The following is a 6,371-nucleotide window of genomic DNA, read 5'->3' as shown; positions in this document are numbered from 1 at the left end:
CACTAAGACCAAGAGGCAGAGACAGTTACTGAAGTACTAATGGGTGGTGCTTGTCTGCTGCTTGTCTGCTGAATCAGGAAGAGATAGTGCACTCACACACGCAGTTCATTTGTGCTGGTAAACTGACCCTGCCCTCTAGGGGGTAGAGCCGGGAGGAAAATTAAAGTAGCAGTCCCTTTCCTATTAAACACATAGCAATGCAGCTAATCTTTTAGCCACCGCTACAACTTCTGACCACTTTATGTTGGCTTTTTTTGCATAGCTTGGTTTTTGTTTTTTTTTACTTGGGTCAAGGTATGTGATTTATAAGGACGAATGGTATTCCTTTCTGAATTTACAATACAAATCTTTTCATCTGCAATCAGCAACATGATGGGGGAAAAACAGCTAGTTTATTTACTTATATATATATATATATATATATATATATATATATATATATATAATATATATATATATATATATATATATATACAGTGGCTTGCGAAAGTATTGACCCCCCTTGGCATTTTTCCTATTTTGTTGCCTTACAACCTGGAATTAAAATGGATTTTTATTTGGATTTCATGTAATGGACATACAGAAAATAGTCCAAATTGGTGAAGTGAAATGAAAAAAATAACTTGTTTAAAAAAATTCTAAAAAATAAATAACGGAAAAGTGGTGCGTGCATATGTATTCACCCCCTTTGCTATTAAGCCTCTAAATAAGATCTGGTGCAACCAATTACCTTCAGAAGTCACATAATTAGTTAAATAAAGTCCACCTGTGTGCAATCTAAGTGTCACATGATCTCAGTATATATACACCTGTTCTGAAAGGCCCCAGAGTCTGCAACACCACTAAGCAAGGGGCACCACCAAGCAAGCGGCACCATGAAGACCAAGGAGCTCTCCAAACAGGTCAGGGACAAAGTTGTGGAGAAGTACAGATCAGGGTTGGGTTATAAAAAAATATCCGAAACTTTGAACATCCCACGGAGCACCATTAAAGCCATTATTAAAAAATGGAAAGAATATGGCACCACAACAAACCTGGCAAGAGAGGGCCGCCCACCAAAACTCACGGACCAGGCAAGGAGGGCATTAATCAGAGAGGCAACAAAGAGATCAAAGATAACCCTGAAGGAGCTGCAAAGCTCCACAGTGGAGATTGGAGTATCTGTCCATAGGACCACTTTAAGCCGTACACTCCACAGAGCTGGGCTTTACGGAAGAGTGGCCAGAAAAAAGCCATTGCTTAAAGAAAAAAATAAGCAAACACGTTTGGTGTTCGCCAAAAGGCATGTGGGAGACTCCCCAAACATATGGAAGAAGGTACTCTGGTCAGATGAGACTAAAATTGAGCTTTTTGGCCATCAAGGAAAACGCTATGTCTGGCACAAACCCAACACCTCTCATCACCCCGAGAACACCATCCCCACAGTGAAGCATGGTGGTGGCAGCATCATGCTGTGGGGATGTTTTTCATCAGCAGGGACTGGGAAACTGGTCAGAATTGAAGGAATGATGGATGGCGCTAAATACAGGGAAATTCTTGAGGGAAACCTGTTTCAGTCTTCCAGAGATTTGAGACTGGGACGGAGGTTCACCTTCCAGCAGGACAATGACCCTAAGCATACTGCTAAAGCAACACTCGAGTGGTTTAAGGGGAAACATTTAAATGTCTTGGAATGGCCTAGTCAAAGCCCAGACCTCAATCCAATTGAGAATCTGTGGTATGACTTAAAGATTGCTGTACACCAGTGGAACCCATCCAACTTGAAGGAGCTGGAGCAGTTTTGCCTTGAAGAATGGGCAAAAATCCCAGTGGCTAGATGTGCCAAGCTTATAGATACATACCCCAAGAGACTTGCAACTGTAATTGCTGCAAAATGTGGCTCTACAAAGTATTGACTTTGGGGGGGTGAATACTTATGCACGCTCAAGTTTTCTGTTTTTTTGTCTTATTTCTTGTTTGTTTCACAATAAAAAATATTTTGCATCTTAAAAGTGGTAGGCATGTTGTGTAAATCAAATGATACAAACCCCCAAAAAATCAATTTAAATTCCAGGTTGTAAGGCAACAAAATAGGAAAAATGCCAAGGGGGGTCAATACTTTCGCAAGCCACTATATATATATATATATATATATATATATATATATATATATATATATATATATATATATATATAGATGAAAGAAAGAGTGGAGCAGAGCGGCGGATATTATTATGAGCGGTGAACGGAATTGTCACAGCTTCGCTCCGCTCACATTCTCTGAACACATTATACAAACACAAGAAAAATACATTGTCTTTAACACAGGATCTACACATCACATGAGAGTAGAAGTGAGTAAACTCTGTATCCCTTATATGAGAAGTAGGGAAATGCTGTTTACCTCTATATACCCTCGACATACACCACTGAGTAAAACTCCAAAGAAAAGTTTAAATTACCTGGTAGTCTCCCATCCAAATACTAACCAGGCATATGTATTATTATTATTTTTTTTTTTTTTTTTTTTTAGCAGACACTCTTATCCAGGCCACTTTACAGTTGTGACATACATTGCCCATTTATACAGTCAGGTTTTTAACTGGACCAGCAGCAATGTGTCCCACACCTGTGATTGAACTCACAACCTTCAAGTCAGGAGTACAGTGTTCTAACTGCTACTCCACAGATGCTGCGAGTGAAGGATCACTCGTGTCTTGTTGTATAACTAAATCTCAGCAGTTTCCAACAAGTTTTTCTAATGTATGAGGAACTACTGTTCCTCTTAATATATATAGTTTTACATAAACCTTGTACTTTTGATATAGATATATACATGCCAATTGCTGTGGATAAACGCATCAGCCAAATCAATTAATATAATGTGTATTTTTCTAGCTTGCTATTTCTTAATTTAATTTTACATTTATAATACTGTAGCGAGCACAAGAATTATTACAGACACACACAAATGATCTCCAGTTTAATGCAGTTTATTATGCGACTAACAACAAATCAGCACCATCCATCCACACACATACACACACATACCCACAGACAGCCCTTCACCACTCTAGAGCACTACTCTGCATCTCAAGGTGACATCCACATATTACACAAATAACATTGGAAGGGTAATAACAGTTACAGGGTAATGCATTTAACAATATTGGAACTTGACAATAACTAATAATGAAACACAATGATAAGCTTTCCCCTACCAAATTTCTCACTTCCAGCATCCTCTGCTACACATTAAGTTGTGTAGAAAACTGGCTCTGAGTACGCCACTCCATTCGCCAGCAGGTGGCAACGGCGAGTCAGTCCAGCCGTGCCAGTCAATACTCTCAAGACCAGCGGTTGTCTGTTCCGAAATAGATATATTAAATATCCTGACAGCGTTTGAATGTCAGACTCGCAAAAATAAAAAATAAAAAGTTATAAGCACTTCTACCTTGAACCGCCAAAATTATTTATTTTGACAGTGTGTTACAGTACATGCTTTTGTCAATATAACCTACAATACGCTATGTTTAATATGTACACAAGTCTGTTTGTTATCTCTACCTCTGCTGAGTTTACAGCAGTATGTATTTGAATAAAATATTGCTCTTGAAGTCTAGATATGTGTTATCCAAATCTCTATTGTAATCCTATCAATTCCTTGGAGAACTGCCATCTGGCTGTCTACGTGAGCATATAGTCTGCTGTCTTATAATATTACTGTTACAAGAATTGTTCGAGAAATCTTGATATTTTTTGCGTTTTGATTTGAGAGCAACTACAGATATATTTGCATTGGCAGCAGGAATTTGTAACGACTTCACTGAAAACAGCATTGCCTGTTTCAAGCTAAACATAAAACAATACATGGACAAGCAACTGTTTCTGACAAAAGCACAGTGTCTGTGAACACAATACATGTCAAACTAGCCTGTCAAATTTGGGATAAAGTTTTGGCTGGGAGTGGAACATACCCCTACATGTGCAAAGATGAAACTCGTCCAGCTGGTCAGAGAGACTGGGTGGCAATGTGGTACTAGGGCTGATGTAACCGTGCTTAGGAAAAGGGATGAATGTTACCAATGACAATTTTTATTTCACCGTAATTAGCAAAACAGTTGAAGATAAACAAAACAGCCTGATTAACAATAAACAAAGCTAGAAGAGAGTTTCCACCATCTGCGTAAAACTTAGTTCTCCGTGAAAGCAATCAGCGGTGTCCAGTTGTTGTATCTTATAATGTACTGGACATGGCAGCCGTCAATTTCTTCATTTTGTACAATGCATGCACAGGGGAAAATCAAGTGACACACGCAACAGAAAACAATGACAGGTAGCTAAATGCAATATAAATGAAACGTCTGATATCTGTGCCCAGTGTGAAAGAGCAGTATGTGGTAAATGCACACGACAAGTTGAGAAGAGTTACACCTGTGTGGATTGTACTAATATGGGGGCTACTTTGAAGTATGTTTCCTTGAATGCACATTCCCATTACACAATGTGAACGGAGTTATTTTGTTTTGTATAAGCAATTATTTCGATTTTACAGTTCTGTATGTAGGCCTACATATAACCAGTTTACAGCTGGTTACACAATATTTTCTTTTGAAATTTTTTATTTTATTATAGTTTTCATTTTTTTAAGTCGTGCAGTAGGCTAATGTGAAAAAAAGCCTTTTATGTTATTCTTGTAAATAATTACATATTTTTTATAATTGTGTATGTACATATAACATTTTACATATAACACAATATCTTCTTTTGAAATGTTTATTTTATTATAGTTTTTAATTTTTTATGTCATGCATTATATGCGCGAATTTCGAAAAATAAAGACTTTTGTTTATTTTTTTCATTTAAATACAGTGTTTCTGCTATGTAAATGTTAGATATGATGTTCATAAATAAATATTTTGAGTTGTCTGGTTTCATTTCATTTTTATATCGAATGGCTGTTTAAAATGTACCCCTCAAAATGACTTCTGCTGGCGGTTAGTAGCATAAACTCGGCAGTTCTAATGTTTAACGAGGAACTACGTTCGGTGCAGGCAGATTGTTCCAGGAATACTGATGCAGGATCAGTGAGAGAAAAACACAAAAACGATTTTCAGAATATAATAGTACAAGGTTATGGCTAAGGTTAAGGTTAAGGTTAGGGTTAGGGTATGGTTAGGTACAGTTTGCCTTCCTGCTATCAGGACTTAATGACAAGGTATTTTTCTTTTTTTGTTTCTCTCACTGATCCTAGATCAGTACTTGGGGGAACAGTCTGCCCGGAGCACTACATTCTACCAAACAGGAAACCAGAAATTTTCAAACAGGAAACAGAGCAATTCTAGAATCGAGCAGAAACCTGTTTTCAGCAAAAGCTGATCAGGCATAGATCTAAGCTTAAAGAAGGAACACATTGAAACAATTGCCAGGCGGCGCAGCTGGATAACTCTGTGCACTCTTCAAGCATGTCATGTTGCAAATTCAAACCATGGTAATTCTTTTTTTTATTATTTATTTTCTGTGATATGTGCTGTTTTAAAACATAAATACATTATTTCATATAGTGGTGTGCATATCATACTGCTTGCGTTCCCTGGTTTATTTTGACGTTGACCAACATGTGGAATCACATGATTGGTAGATGTCCAGTTATTTAGCTTTTCTGTTTGAATAGTCACTACACACTCATAAAAAAAGTAAACAGAAAGGGGAAGAAGGAGAATAATAATTTTACCTTAGTTTGACAACTTATATCTCATTCTGTAATTCGATTTCCATTACATGAGAGTAGATGTTAAACTTCATGTTGATTTGAACTTGGCTTTGCCAAGATAAGCATCAACTAAGACGTAGCTTTCCAATAAACTAATGTGATCCATCTGCATCTCCATCCATTTGCGTTGCTTTCCATCTGATGATGTAAATATCCTTCTGTCTGGTGTTGATTGCTGAAGTGTAATGCTAGCTCCAGGGATCAGCTTATTTTGCCTCCCCAGCGCATCAGTACACACAAAGGATGCGATGCTGGCTCCGGGGATCAACCCGGTGCAGTCTCCCCAGCGCATCCGCATGACAACCATCTGGATTGAGCTAATAGAGTACATCTCTGGGGTCTTCAAGTGTGCAGTTTCGTTGACTAGCCCACAACACCTCAAGAGGGCTCGACAGTGATTCTGGTGTCCCAGCATCACCCCTCTTTCCATTCCCCACTCAGCTCAGCCCAGTTTACTTACCCGTACATCAGCATTGCTTTCTTTCTATTGTGCTTGAGATCCCCAGCCAGAATCTTTTTGTCTCAACCACAGACAGCCTGTTGCTTCAGCATAATGTAAACTTTCTTCTTCTGCTTGCAGATAATCCCAAGAGATGTTAACTTGATTTAGTGGGCTTGT

Source organism: Polyodon spathula, chromosome 5 (genome assembly GCF_017654505.1).
Source record: "Polyodon spathula isolate WHYD16114869_AA chromosome 5, ASM1765450v1, whole genome shotgun sequence".
NCBI lineage: Eukaryota > Metazoa > Chordata > Actinopteri > Acipenseriformes > Polyodontidae > Polyodon > Polyodon spathula.
The sequence above is the reverse complement of the archived record's forward strand: the minus strand, read 5'-3'. Positions refer to the sequence as shown.